The following is a 15,241-nucleotide window of genomic DNA, read 5'->3' as shown; positions in this document are numbered from 1 at the left end:
CTACCAGACGAGCTAAATTATTTCTATGCTTGCTTCAAGGCAAGTAACACTGAAACATGCATGAGAGCATCAGCTGTGATCACGCTCTCTGCAGCAGATGTGAATAAGACCTTTAAACAGGTCAACATTCACAAGGCCGCAGGGCTATACGGACTACCAGGACGTGTACTCCGAGCTGCGATGACCAACTGGCAAGTGTCTTCACTGACATTTTCAACCTCTCCCTGTCTGAGTCTGTAATACCAACATGTTTCATGCAGACCACCATAGTCCCTGTGCCCAGGAACACTAAGGTAGCCTGCCTAAATTTCTACCGACCCATAGCACTCACGTCTGTAGCCATGAAGTGCTTTGAATGGCTTGTGATTGCCCACATCAACACCATTATCCCAGAAACCCTAGACCCACTCCAATTTGCATACTGCTCCAACACCTTCATTAAGTTTGCTGATGACACAACAGTAGTAGGCCTGATCACCGACAACGATAAAACAGCCTATAGGGAGGAGGTCAGAGACCTGGCCGTGTGGTGCCAGGACGACAACCTCCCTCTAAACGTTATCAAGACAAAGGAGATGATTGTGAACTGCAGGAAAAGGAGAACCTAGCACGCCCCCATTCTCAATGAGTGGAGCAGGTTGAGAACTTCAAGCTCCTTGGTGTCCACATCACCAACAAAGTGTCATGGTCCAAGCACACCAAGACTGTCGTGAAGAGGGCACAAAAAAACTATTCCCCCTCAGGAGACTGCAAAGATTTTGCATGGTCCTCAGAGCCTCAAAAAGTCCTACAGCTGCACCATCGAGAGTATGGTAGCATCCCTGCCTGGTATGGCAACTGCTCGGCCTCCGACCGCAAGGCACTACAGGGGGTAGTGCGTACAGCCCAGTACATCACTGGGGCTAAGGTTTCTGCCATCCAGGACCTCTTTACCAGGTGATGTCAGAAGAAGGCCCTAGAAATTGTCAGACTCCAGCCACCCTAGTCATAGATTGTTCTCTCTGCTACCACACAACAAGCGGTACCAGAATGCCAAGTCTAGGTCCAAAATGCTTCTCAACAGCTTCTATCCCCAAGCCATAAGACTCATGAACAGCAAATCAAATGACTACCCAGACTTTTTGGTTTGCACCCCCCCCATCTATGCATAGTCACTTTAACTCTATCTACATGTACATATTACCTCAATTACCTCGACTAACCGGTGCCACCTCACATTGACTCTGTACCAGTACCGCCTGTATATAGCCTCCCTATTGTTATTTTACTGCTGCTCTTTAATTATTTGTTACTTTTCTTATTTTTATTTATCTATTTTTACTTAACATGTATTTTTCTTAACTACTGCATTGTTGGCTAAGGGCTTGTGAGTAAGCATTTCACTGTAAGTATTGTTGTATTCGTGCATGTGACAAATTTGATTTGATTTATTATAGCCTATTCATTAGGACAACCAGCCCAATTAGAGCACATGGATGTAACATGTGAGCTAATTAATGCATTATGAAACCAAGATACTGTAGCCAATAACCTGTGCTACTGAGGTGCTTTGGAATTCCCATAGAATAAAAGTATGCGGTTGTTCCAAATTTCCATTTGAAGTGTGAAATTGAAAGTCCAACAAGGTTCGTTTCTATGTTATATTGAATTATGTAAAACAGGTTAATGAATGCGTTGTAATGATAAATTACATTTGGATGTCAGTTATTAACAATTTGAGAAGTGTATAATTGTCCTTCCTCCCTGACCTGACCCTGAACTGTTCACCAGATGTGCTACCTTGTCTTGCTGCTTCTCTAGTTTCAATTGTTCTGCCTGTGGCGATGGAACCCTGACCTGTTCACTGGACGTGCTACCTTGTCCTGGACCTGCTGTTTTCGACTCTCTCTCTCTTTCTCTCTCAACCTCTCTCTCTCGTCCTCTCTCTCGACCTCTGAATGGTTGGCCATGCTTCTACATCTGCATTGCTTGCTGTTTGTGGTTTTATGCTGGGTTTCTGCATAAGCACTTTTGTATTTGTATTTATTAAGGATCCCCATTAGCTGCTGCTGCTATTCTTCCTGGGGTCCAGCAACATTAAGGAAGTTATATACAGTTGAAAATAGTACATTACATTATATTTCATAATACTTTTCACAACATATTAACTTCTTACGGCTGAAATCCCGCTAACGGGATTGATATGACAACAGCCAGTGAAAGTGCAGGGCCCCAAATTCAAACAACAGAAATCTCATAATTAAAATTCCTTAAACATGCAAGTATTTTACACCATTTTAAAGATAAACTTGTTGTTAATCCCACCACAGTGTCCAATTTCAAAATGTTACGTTTTGTAACGCTTTGCTTCCAACACATCCAGTGATTTTGCAGAGAGCCACATCAATTTACAGAAATATAACATTGATAAAAGATACAAGTGTTATGATTGGAATTATAGATATACTTCTCCTTAATGCAACCACTGTGTCAGATTTCAAAAAAACGTTACGGAAAAAGCACACCATGCAATAATCTGAGTACAGCGCTCAGACACAAAAACAAGCCATACAGATACCCGCCATGTTGTGGAGTCAACAGAAGTCAGAAATAGCATTATAAATATTCACTTAACTTTGATGATCTTCATCAGAATGCACTCCCAGGAATCCCAGTTCCACAATAAATGTTTGTTTTGTTCGATAAAGTCCATCATTTATGTCCAAATACCTCCTTTTTGTTTGCCTCGTTTAGTTCACAAATCCAAATTCATGAGGCGCGAGCACTGGGTCCAGACGAAAAGTCAAAAAGTTCTGTTACAGTTTGTAGAAACATGTCAAATGATGTATAGAATCAATCTTTAGGATGTTTTTAACATAAATCTTCAATAATGTTTCAACCGGAGAATTCCTTTGTCTTTAGAAATGCAATGGAACGCAGCTACCTCTCATGGGCGCATGCGTGATCAGCTCATGGTTGAAATAGCTCTCATTCTCTCCCCCTTCACAGTAGAAGCCTGAAACAAGGTTCTAAAGACAGTTAACATCTAGTGGAAGCCTGAGGAAGTGCAATCGGACCAAATCTTGGATAGGCAAAGAGTTGAAAAACTACAAACCTCAGATTTCCCACTTCCTGGTTGGATCTGTTCTCAGGCTGTTGCCTGCCATATGAGTTCTGTTATACTCACAGACATAATTCAAACAGTTTTAGAAACGTCAGAGTGTTTTCTATCCAAATCCACTAATAATATGCATATCTTAGATTCTTTGCCTGAGTAGCAGGCAGTTTACTCTGGGCACCTTATTCATCCAAGCTACTCAATACTGCCCCCCAGCCATAAGAAGTTTTAAGTATGTGCCCTTGGGCACACACGCACACATGGATTTTGTATTGTAGATACAGTCCCAGTCAAAAGTTTGGACACACCTACTCATTCAAGGGCTTTTCTTTATTTTTACTATTTTCTACATTGTAGAATAATAGTGAAGACATCAAAACTATGAAATAACACATATGGAATCATGTAGTTCCCAAAAAAGTGTTAAACAAGTCAAAATATATTTGAGATTTGAGATTCTTTAAAGTAGCCACCCTTTGCCTTGATGACAGCTTTGCACACTCTTGGTATTCTTTCAACCAGCTTCATGAGGAATGCTTTTACAACAGTCTTGAAGGAGTTCCCACATATGCTGAGCACTTGTTGGCTGCTTTTCCTTCACTCTGCAGTACAACTCATCGCAACCCAATCTTCACTATTATTATACAATGTAGAAAATAGTAAACATGAAGAAAAATGACTAGGTGTGTTGTGACTTTTGACTGGTACTGTATCTACAATGCAAAATCTATGTGTACGTGTGTGTAGGGTGTGTGTGTGTGTGTTATCATGTGTCTGTGCCTGTGTGTGTGTCTCTTCACAGTCCCCACTGTTCCATAAGGTATGTTTTTAAAATCTGATTCTACTGCTTGCATCAGTTACCTGATGTGGAATAGAGTTCCATGTAGTCATGGCTCTATGTAGCACTGTGCACCTCCCATAGTCTGCTCTGGACTTTGGGTTTATGAAGTGTCCTCTGGTGGCATGTCTTGTGTGTCCGAGCTGTGTGCTAGTAGTTTAAACAGACAGCTTGGTGCATTCAGCATCTCAATACATCTCAAAAATAAAAAAGTATTGATGAAGCCAATCTCTACTCTACTTTGAGCCATGACAGATTGAAATGCATATTATTAATGTTAGCTCTCCGTGTACATTTAAGTGCCTGCCATGCTGCCCTGTTCTGAGCCAATTTTACTTTTTCTAAGACCCTCTTTGTGGTACCTGACCCCTCGACTGGACGGTTGTTCAGGTGCGACAAAACTAGGGCCTTTAGGACCTGCCTTGTTGATAGTGTTTTAAGAAGGCAGAGAAGCACTTTATTATGGACAGACTTCTCCCCATTTTTTATGTTAATTGTATTTATTTAACGAGACAAGCCAGTTAAGAACAAATCTTAGCTACTCTTCCATCAACATGTTTTGACCATGACAGTTTACAATCCAGGGTTACTCCAAGCAGTTTAGTCAACTCAACTGGCTCAATTTCCACATTATTCATTACAATATTTAGTTGAGGTTTAGGGTTTAGTGAATGATTTGTGCCAAATACAATGCTTTTAGTTTTTGAAATATTTAGGACTAACTTATTTCTTGCCACCCATTCTGAAACTGACTGCAGCTCTTCATTAAGTGTTGCAGTAATTTCACACGCTGTAATAGCTGACATGTATAGTGTTGAGTCATCCACATACATAGACACACTGGCTTTACTCGAAGCCAGTGGCATGTCATTAGTAAAGATTGAAAAAAAGTAAGGGGCTTAGACAGCTGCCCTGAGGAATTCTTGATTCTACTTGATGTACAAAAGAGCTTTATTAATACATTTTATTTTATTTGAGCTATGGCCTATTCTATGCTGCACATGAGTGTCGGTGTAAACATTACTTTTCCATGAGCTGCCTCTTGAATTAAGTAACCTGTTCCTGAATGAGGTCCCTGCAATGTCACCTTTTCATCACTATTGACACCTTATTTCTGCAAACACACAGGCCTGGTCACTAAGTTGACCCAAAGAAAAGTCCTGGCGCTTGTGACCTAAGCTTCAGTAAGCATGTGGAGATATCAAGGACACTAACAGAGGATAGAAAGCCAGAATTTGCCCACATCTAAACATGGGAAAGGAGGCCTATTGAAAATACAGGTATTGCAATGGTCTTTATCAGGTCTGATCTACAGTGGGCCTAGTACCCGATAAAGACTATTATGGTTAAAACTTTGTTGTACTTTCTCAATTAAGCTTGTGCTTGGCAGCAGCAAACCAAACAGTGCGTGGACATTCTCTTGAACAGTATTAACATGCTTGAAACTCATCCTGAACTCAAAGGACTACTGACCAACACTAACTCTAAGGCAGGCCTTCCCCCAAGGACTTATGAGTCTATTAGTCTATCCGCTAAACCCCTCCAACACCACTAAAACATGGGAATTATTTGGTTTAAGGGGGTCTATGCATCACAGGAATACCAAAGGTGCCAGGCATTTCCCCCCAGGGTGAGCTCATTAGCTTTTAATCAAAGTTCTAAAAGTGCAAGAGATTATTCCAATGTATTTCAAAGAGTTTGTGTGATTTGTCAGGCATATGTCAGGAGACAGGCGATGCATCTGTTAGTGTCGTCCCTGTCAGGCTGCTAACGTCCTTGAGCGAGTGTACACATAGCTCTCTCCTGTAAAGATAATTACTCTACCATTTCCCATGATTCGGTTCTGCCAGGCAGCCTAGCCCCTATTGTACAAGGTTTAATTCATTCAAAATGACCACTGTGCCTTGACAATCTGCAAAATCTTATTTGAATACTTAAAAGGCAATTTCCACATTTTTTAAATTACACTATTGGGTTCATGTAAATGTGACCTCTAACCAATGTTGTACTTAATGCTAAGCCACACACTCACTCAACGGAGGCCTACTTCTCCCTAGCTCTTGTGCATACTGTAGGTAATCACTTGGTTTAAGCACTAGTAAATCACATTATACCCTGTCCTCTTAAATCACATTAATTTTGCGCCTTGGCACATGTTAAAAGCATATCCTTTTTCATTCACACTAAGACAAATTAGGCATAGTGAAATACAGCTGTCCTTTCTTATTTTACTGCCAGCCTATAAACCAGACTTTATCCTGACGCATACAATTACTATTTCAAAGATTGTTTGTGCACCATCCCTGCATGATTAATGCCTCCATACTAAACTGGGCGGGATGTTCATAACATAAACCCTCTTTAATTTTGAATCATTATCAGAGGACAAGTCATTCGAGGGAGGGAGCTGCAGTAGGCGCCCTCCAGCTAGTTCACTTGCTATTGCTGTTTAAAAATTGCATACATTTGAATACATTAAATGTATTTTTTATTTACATACATTTTGATATTCAATATTTCAATGAAATCACATTAAAACCACAGAATACTTAGTCCGTTTTGGATTATGATAGGTTAGAGAAGTATTACTGTGATAAAGATTGTGTGCCAGTTATTATCTGGCACTGGTTTTAATGTGCGTTGTCAATGCAAAACTTCCTGTCACCATTGGAAGTTGAGAGCGTGTGTGGGTGCACCTGCCTGCCATGCTTGGTGGCAGAGGGAGTAGAGGTGACATCAGATTGCAGTGTGACCTGGGCAGCTGTGACACGCCTCCCTGCTCCTCTAATCTCATATCCCCCCTGACGTTACCAAGTGCTGCTGTGTATGTATACAGTCGTGGCCAAAAGTTTTGAGAATGACACAAATATTAATTTTCACCAATTCTGCTGTCTCAGTGTCTTTAGATATTTTTGTCAGATGTTACTATGGAATACTGAAGTATAATTACAAGCATTTCATAAGTGTCAAAGGCTTTTATTGACAATTACATGAAGTTGATGCAAAGAGTCAATATTTGCAGTGCTGACCCTTCTTTTTCAAGACCTCTGCAATCCGCCCTGGCATGCTGTCAATTAACTTCTGGGCCACATCCTGACTGATGGCAGCCCATTCTTGCCTAATCAATGCTTGGAGTATGTCAGAATTTGTGGGGTTTTGTTTGTCCACCCTCCTCTTGAGGATTGACCACAAGTTCTCAATGGGATTAAGGTCTGGGGAATTTCCTGGCCATGGACCCAAAATATCAATGTTTTGTTCCCCGAGCCACTTAGTTATCACGTTTGCCTTATGGAAAGGTGCTCCATCATGCTGTAAAATGCTGTAAAAAGTCACCAAACTGTACCTGGATGGTTGGGAGAAGTTGCTCTCGGAGGATGTGTTGGTACCATTCTTTATTCATGGCTGTGTTCTTAGGCAAAATTGTGAGTGAGCCCACTCCCTTGGCTGAGAAGCAACTCCACCCATGAATGGTCTCAGGATGCTTTACTGTTGGCATGACACAGGACTGATGGTAGCGCTCATCTTGTCTTCTCCGGACATGCTTTTTTCCGGATGCCCCAAACAATCGGAAAGGGGATTCATCAGAGAAAATGACTTTACCCCAGTCCTCAGCAGTCTAATCCACGTACCTTTTGCAGAATATCAGTTTGTCCCTGATGTTTTTCCTGGAGAGAAGTGGCATCTTTGCTGCCCTTCTTGACACCAGGCCATCCTCCAAAAGTCTTCGCCTCACTGTGTGTGCAGATGCACTCACACCTGCCTGCTGCCATTCCTGAGCAAGCTCTGTACTGGTGGTGCCCCGATCCCGCAGCTGAATCAACTTTAGGAGACGGTCCTGGCGCTTGCTGGACTTTCTTGGGCGTCCTGAAGCCTTCTCCACAACAATTGAACCACTCTCCTTGAAGTTCTTGATGATCCGATAAATGGTTGATTTAGGTGCAATCTTACTGGCAGCAATATCCTTGCCTGTGATGCCCTTTTTGTGCAAAACAATGATGACGGCATATGTTTCCTTGCAGGTAACCATGGTTGACTGAGGAAAAACAATGATTCCAACCTCCACCCTCCTTTTGAAGCTTCCAGTCTGTTATTCAAACTCAATCAGCATGACAGAGTGATCTCCAATCACAGATCTCTTGTGCAACGACGAGAGAATCACTGACATGATGTCAGCTGGTCCTTTTGTGGCTGGGCTGAAATAGAGTGGAAATGTTTTTGGGGGATTTAGTTCATTGGCATGGCAAAGAGGGACTTTGCAATTAATTGCAATTCATCTTATCACTCTATATAACATTCTGGAGTATATGCAAATTGCCATCATACAAACTGAGGCAGCAGACTTTGTGAAAATTCTCAAAACTTTTGGCCACGACTGTACAGTGTGTGTTAATGTTTTAAAGGTGTAGTATTTGACTTAGCCTACATTTTAACGAAGGCAATGGCTGATGCTAGTTAGTTGCTCTACAGGGATTGTGAGGGCCTTATGCTTTAATGACATACAATGACATACAGTACCAATGGCTACACTGTACTTGCCTAACTGGCAGGCACTTATTGCAAGGCCAGTTCAATGTAGCCTACTTCCTGTAATATTTTGCAAATCAAGTTTCTTACATGCATATTTTGGCATCCCCTCCCCCATAACCTCATATCCCCCGTATCTCACTGAGAAACAGGAAACCCAGAATAATCAGATAGTGTAGCATACTTCATTAACCCTGCTAGAACAGGAAGTCTCAATGCCCTTAGGAGGCCATTACTTATAAAAGCATTCAGCATCTTTACTGCAACAATACCCAGTTCAGAGAGAAGAGTCTGTGTAAGTGCAGGATTCATGACTAGGACTTAGCTGGGTTTTAATTGATATGTTTTTTACCCCCTACCCTTTCAGATATACAAAAAAATCTGGTTAAAAGAAGCAGGCATGGTAAATGAGTTAGATTTTGGTCTGTGTATGAAATGGATACAAGTAAATCCTTGTCATCCACCAGCACTCCCGAAACCAAGGATACTGATAGAAGTTACTGAAACTAGGTTCGAAATGAATTTATTTGGCCTACCAGGAATAAAAGGCTGGACCTGTAATTTGACATTCTAATTTGATTCCCTTGGCAGAAACACAGGATGGAATCCTTATCTGGAGTTTCATAAACACAAACACTGCAGCCATTTCGAGAGCCCCATTTCCTACCACCTCCTCTCTCTTCATATGTTATGCAACCCACAGTAAACAGAACTCCAGCAGAGATGCACATCACACATAGACGTACAGCCTGTGGTGAGTTATTCTGTTTGCTAGGGGGACCTATGAGACTTATTCTCAAGGCAAGCATTGCTTCAGGGGATGTTGCAGAGGAATAGCATTTAAAATGAAAGCTTGTGGTACAAGCTGTTCCTCCGAGTTCTTGCTGCCTTTATATAACAATTGAGTGTTCTTCAACAACCGTGCTCTATATATATATATATATGTTCTCTGTGTTGTCCAAGGACTGTCAAGGCACTGTTGCATACAAAAAAACTCATCACAAAACTTTTGCTCTCTAGTGTGTGCATGCATGCGCACACACATTTGCACACATGCTTGTGTGTGTGTGTGTGTGTGTGTGTGTGTGTGTGTGTGTGTGTGTGTGTGTGTGTGTGTGTGTGTGTGCACTAGTTGGTGGATGAGGACTGTCAAGTATTCCAAAGAAAGGAAAAAAAACATGATCATTTTTGCCTATAACTCTAATGCCAAGAAGGTGATCGTATTCAGATCAATCTTTCCCATGGAAGCCACCCTGTTTAACTTTGAGGAGTGATGTTAACCTAACGGCAGCTCCCACCCGGCTCTCTTGATTTAGCCGTTCGCCTGAAAATGAAATATAAAGCTGAGCGCTCCTGCCAAGTGGGGCAGTGGCCAAGGACTGGCAGCTTGGCACAGAGACGACAAGGCAGTGCCATGGCGATAAATTCCTCACACTAGGCATTCACCTGCTGGTGGACATGCTTATCCCATACTCCTCCAGTACTGCATGGCTTTCATCTTCATGTTGATTTCTATTGGAATTAGAACATCTGTACGGGATGGGAATTCGTTATGGTGTTCTACCTGCTGTAGAAGTTCTCCCGAATAGAATAGTCACAAAACATATCCGTTTATTGTTGTATTCTGCAAAAATACTATAGTAATTAACATAGTCAGGTTCATAATTATTGGCAACCTTGATAAAGATGAGCAAAAAAGGCTGTATAAAATAATACAAATACTGAGCTATATTGTATGCTTAAAAAAAATAGCAAAATGATATGATACTAACACAATTGCTCAGAGAAAGATATTTTTATGACTGAAGTTTCAAATGAACTTTAGTGACGTTCCTGATTTGTGTTAACTTCAACCCGACCTCCCACAGCGATTAGACAACAGTGAGTAGTGGGTAGAGTGGTTGTGACAGTATGACACAGACTAAACTAAGGCATGTGTGAAAGGTCATGCAGTGATGTCGCCCCACACCTCACTATACTGTCTGTGTTTTCAGCAGCCTGTGTGCTTATCTTTGCCATTGGTCATCAAACTTTCTGACGGGCGACTACACACGCTGGGGGAGGAAGTTGATGTTTGTTCGGGCGCTGTGACACCCTGCGAGACCCAACACTGCTAAACCCTTGTGATGTAAAGAAAGTCTTCCGCCCACTTTCGCCCCCATTGAACCCATCTGTCACGGGCCTTTGTTCTTTGCTAGAGCTAATGCCACTGCCGCCTGACATTTCACAAGAGCAGGTTGTTTACTTTTGCCATGATTCTCCTAATAACTAAGAGTAGACTTAAGTTCTATTTCGAGTAACAAACAAGTTAAGTTGTCTGTGTCGAAGAAATATAGTATAGGCTGCAGAGACCTAGCCTACATCCTTTAAAATAATTTGATAATAACAAGGGAGGATGGAAACAAAAGCTTTGTTAGGATTTAGAGGGCAGTAGGGAATTCCTAGGGGAAAAATCAACAGTCAATCTCATACAAATTACTTGTGTTAAATAAGTAGAGTAAGTAAAAAGATTTCCTTGTTTATCTTCAGCTTCTCTGTTTCTACCACCCCAGTTCCTTAATCAAGTTCAGTGTGTATGAAAATACATCCCCACTGTCAAAACAGTGAGGAGATTTTAATTAAATTCCAAGTAATACGTGTAGCGAAAGTAAACTTCAACAAAGCAGAACACTGTTTTGTAATGTTTGAAAGGGTAAGAAATTCTCTCCCTCTCGAATCTTGCCCTTTCTTTTAATTCAATTTCCTCTCTTGACTGGGAGATGAGCTCCCTGCTGTGTGTATTTCCATCGAGGTGCAGTTGCTGTGCCAGCCTGAGCTGTGTGTGTGTGTGTGTGTGTGTGTGTGTGTGTGTGTGTGTGTGTGTGTGTGTGTGTGTGTGTGTGTATGTGTGGGTGGGTGCAGCTAATGGCCTCTCTCCAGTAATTAAAAAGCCACTTTATTTCATCAAGCAGTTTGTTATTTGCGAGAACTCTCCAATGTGTACCTCTGTGCTTGACTTTGGAGGTCAGAGGGAAAGCAACAGTGGGTCCAGAAAAGTTCAAAACAGAGTACCATCCAATATACTTACCACCCAAGAGTTTTGAACTTATTTGTTTATAGTGATGCCTAAAACAGCATAGTTTCCACCTCTTCCTCTACAGTAATCATGTACAATCACCCTGTAGGCTTCAACCCTGAGCTTTGTAACTTGGGAAGGCCAGCATGGTTCACTTATGGGCTTTAGGCTTCTGTATTAGATTAAGGGTAGGAGCCTTGTCCCCCTTCCCATGCTTTCGAGGTGCAAGTATATGCTAAAGGGGGTGGTAGAAGGGCAGACAGGGTTTTCTCCATCCCTAATCTCGTTAGGTAACGATCTGACAGTGGATCTGCTCAGTGAGGGTTACCCTGTCTGCCTGGCACCTATGCAAGTTTCATGAGAAGGTGACCAGCTAGCTCATTAGCGGGGTATTTCAATGTCAGAGGGGTTAATTGCTTGATCAAATGACATGACAGCACAGGATCAGAAGAAGTACATATATAGAGCACTTACAGCTTGATGATGACGCTAGCTAGATCTACCTTTTTTGCATGAATTTTTTTAAATTATATTGGTATTGAATATACAAAGCATTAGGAACACCTTCCTAATATTGAGTTGCACACCCTTTTGATCTCAGAACCGCCTCAATTCGTTGGGGAATGGACTCTACAAGGTGTCGAAAGCATTCCACAGGGATGCTGGCCCATGTTAACTCACAGTTGTCAAGTTAGCTGGATATGCTTTGGGTGATGGACCATTCTTGATACACAAGGTAATGTTTACCGTGAAACCCACCAGCCTTGCAGCTCTTGACACACTCAAATCTGGTGCACCTGGCACCTGCTTCCACACCCCGTTCAAAGGCACGTCAATCTTTTGTCTTGCCCTTTCATCCTCTGAATGGCACACATGCACAATCCATATCTCAGTTGTCTCACGGCGGAAAAATCCTTATTTAACTTGTCTCCTCCCCTTCATCTAAACTGATTTGAAGTGTATTTAACAAGTGACATCAATAAGGCATCATATCTTTCTCCTGGATTCACCTGGTCAAAGCAGGTGTTCCTAATGTTTCGTACACTGTGTATTACCCTTGGCAATGAGTAGAGGTGTACACTGTGTGTGATTCAGGTTCACATCCCCCTCCACAGTTCTTCACACCCATGAATATGGAGCTGTCCACAAGGCGAGTGCTCGATGGGAGGTCGTTTTAGCCCTAAATCTATTATTAGAGGTGGACTTTGGACAACTTCTCTCCAGGAGCATCACCCTCCTGGCGCCTGTTTGGAAGCACTCCTGGGCAAACAGCAGATTCATTTAGATTTACACTGAGCTTTGGCAGGGGAGAGGTTTTCAATAAAACCACTAGGATATCTTGCCTCTGTCCTTGCTAATGTCTCATATCAGATTAACCTAAAAGATAGATGGTAGCATCTCCCCTTACAGTTGAACTTGTGGTGACTGACTGAGTGACTTCAGTGCAGTGACAACCCTTATCCCCTTATGTCCTCGTGTGAACCCAGATACCAGATCTGCCTGGTGGGAGCTCCTGCACACTGGAAAGTCATTCTGGCAAGCTGCTCTAATGTCACTCTCAAGCGTAGCCAGCATCGGCGTCTCTCATCTTCCACCATCGATCACTAGCCACTTTAGTGCTGCTAAAATAGTCATTTCTCAGACCCTGCTCAACCTGTGCCACGGCAAACACCGAGGCCTATCCTTTTAACGGCCATTTTGTCAACGTTATGATGGCTGCTCCAATAAGATGGAAATAATGCACTGCATATCAAAGAGCTCCATCTGGAAGGAACCCACTTGCCAATGAGAGCTGATAGAACATGTTCTGTTTATACTGTGGTTAGAACATGTACAGAAGCCCAATAAGCCCGAAGCAGTGTTGAAGTGAGCTGTGTAACTTTTACTAAATACACAAACCTACTGGTAACTAACATGCAAAGTAGGTTGTGATTGCTTATCTGCCTCTAGTGTGTGCTATGGAAAAATAACATGTAACGGTCGTCGTATGAAGGAGAAGAGGAGGACCAAGGTGCAGCATGGTATGTGTCCATATTTGTTAAAATGAACACGGAAATAACAAAGAGAAACAACCGAAAACAGTTCTGGCTGGTACAGACACACAACAGAAAACAATCACCCACGAAACACAATAGAAAACAGGCTCCCTAAATATGGTTATCAATCAGGGACAACGATTGACAGCTGCCTCTGATTGAGAACCATACCAGGCCAAACACAGAAATAGCAAATCATAGAAAAACTAACATAGACAACCCACCCAACTCACGCCCTGACCATACTAAAACAGACATAACAAAAAAACTAAGGTCTGAACGTGACAGAACACTTGCATTGTAAATACATATTAGAGAATTCTGTTGTTAGAGGTGTGTAAAAGGTGCCAACCTAGATGTAAGGGTGAGAAAAGGTCAGAACAGAGGTCAGTTAAGGTGTTCTATTTCAGGGAAAATCTCTCAATACCGAAGTTGGAAGGAACTACTGTAGCATACAGTGTATTTCAGCATCATCCCTCATTAAGAGTAGCGCCACTATTACTGCATGTGTTGCATGAAATAAAGTCCTCATACACTAGCCTCTCGTTTAACTGTTAAACAACAGTACGGATCGCTCACTGACAGCTCTTTCATTTCCCAATTGAACAACCACACTCCCACACTGCTAACATTTTTACGATGGCCCTCTCTTTTTACGAGTGGCTGATATCACATTCTCCATCTTCGTTATGTGATCAAAAGGACCCATCTTGAGTACAGTGGCGTCTGCAAATAGTTACGTGGTTAGATCACGATCAGAAATGCAAATGAAATGTGATGCCCTGTGCCAAAGAGCCTATCACCACACAGGGGCCAGGGAATATGAGGAGCGCCTCTGAAAACCTACTATACAGGGTAACGGTCACAGTTTAGTCCATGAAAAGAAGCTCCCAAATGGAATCATTACTGCTAATCTATTTCCTGGTTTATGCTATACATAGTTTAGAGCTGGAAGGATGTTGAAACAATAAGGAGTAAACCGTTGATGCAGAGACAAAGCATTCATTCTGTTCATTCTTGTTTCCTTTTCCTGAAGGATTCATTGGGCGGTACATTTTCATGGGGAGCTGGCCCTGTGCTGGAGTTGCTCATATTAGGGGTTAATTTCTCACCAGTTGAAACCAGTTATAATGATACAGAGCAACAGGAACCAGATAGTATTTGTGCACTGTTTGTGTGCAATAATTTAGCCATCGCCGCTGAGGACAGTTTGTGGATTGTAGTTTCAAAATGGGAAGTGTTTCCCGAAAGCACTTGAAAACAATTCTCATCTTTCGCTTTCAGCTCTTCTCCTCCCGGTTCTATAACCAGTGTTTATCCCTGGCCATAGCCCGCTTAAACATGAATAGCCTGCTTAATGTATTTGAATATCCTCCCATTCAAAATGATTCAAATGAGCCTAACTTTAATATCTCTAACGTTGTTTTGAAACTGAGAGGGCACCGCGGTGACAGCTGCCATGGTGCTGTGGGGCTGGTCTGATGGACAGGTCGCTTTGTGCCATATCCCTGGGAATCCTTTTCATTCTCCAGGACCAAAAGGCCCCTTCCTCGCACAAAGCTAAGGCCCCAGCGCTGGACTAAATCCTTTCAATGGGGCCGACTAGCCGCAGTGTAGTGAGCATTAGCATGTTTGTCACACTCATTCAGAGGGCTCTCACAGAGCCTTTGTTTCAGAGCGTCGGGCAGTGG

The sequence above is a fragment of the Oncorhynchus mykiss genome, chromosome 3 (genome assembly GCF_057628025.1).
Source record: "Oncorhynchus mykiss isolate SJ-2025 chromosome 3, ASM5762802v1, whole genome shotgun sequence".
Lineage (NCBI taxonomy): Eukaryota > Metazoa > Chordata > Actinopteri > Salmoniformes > Salmonidae > Oncorhynchus > Oncorhynchus mykiss.
This window is presented reverse-complemented; position numbering follows the sequence as displayed.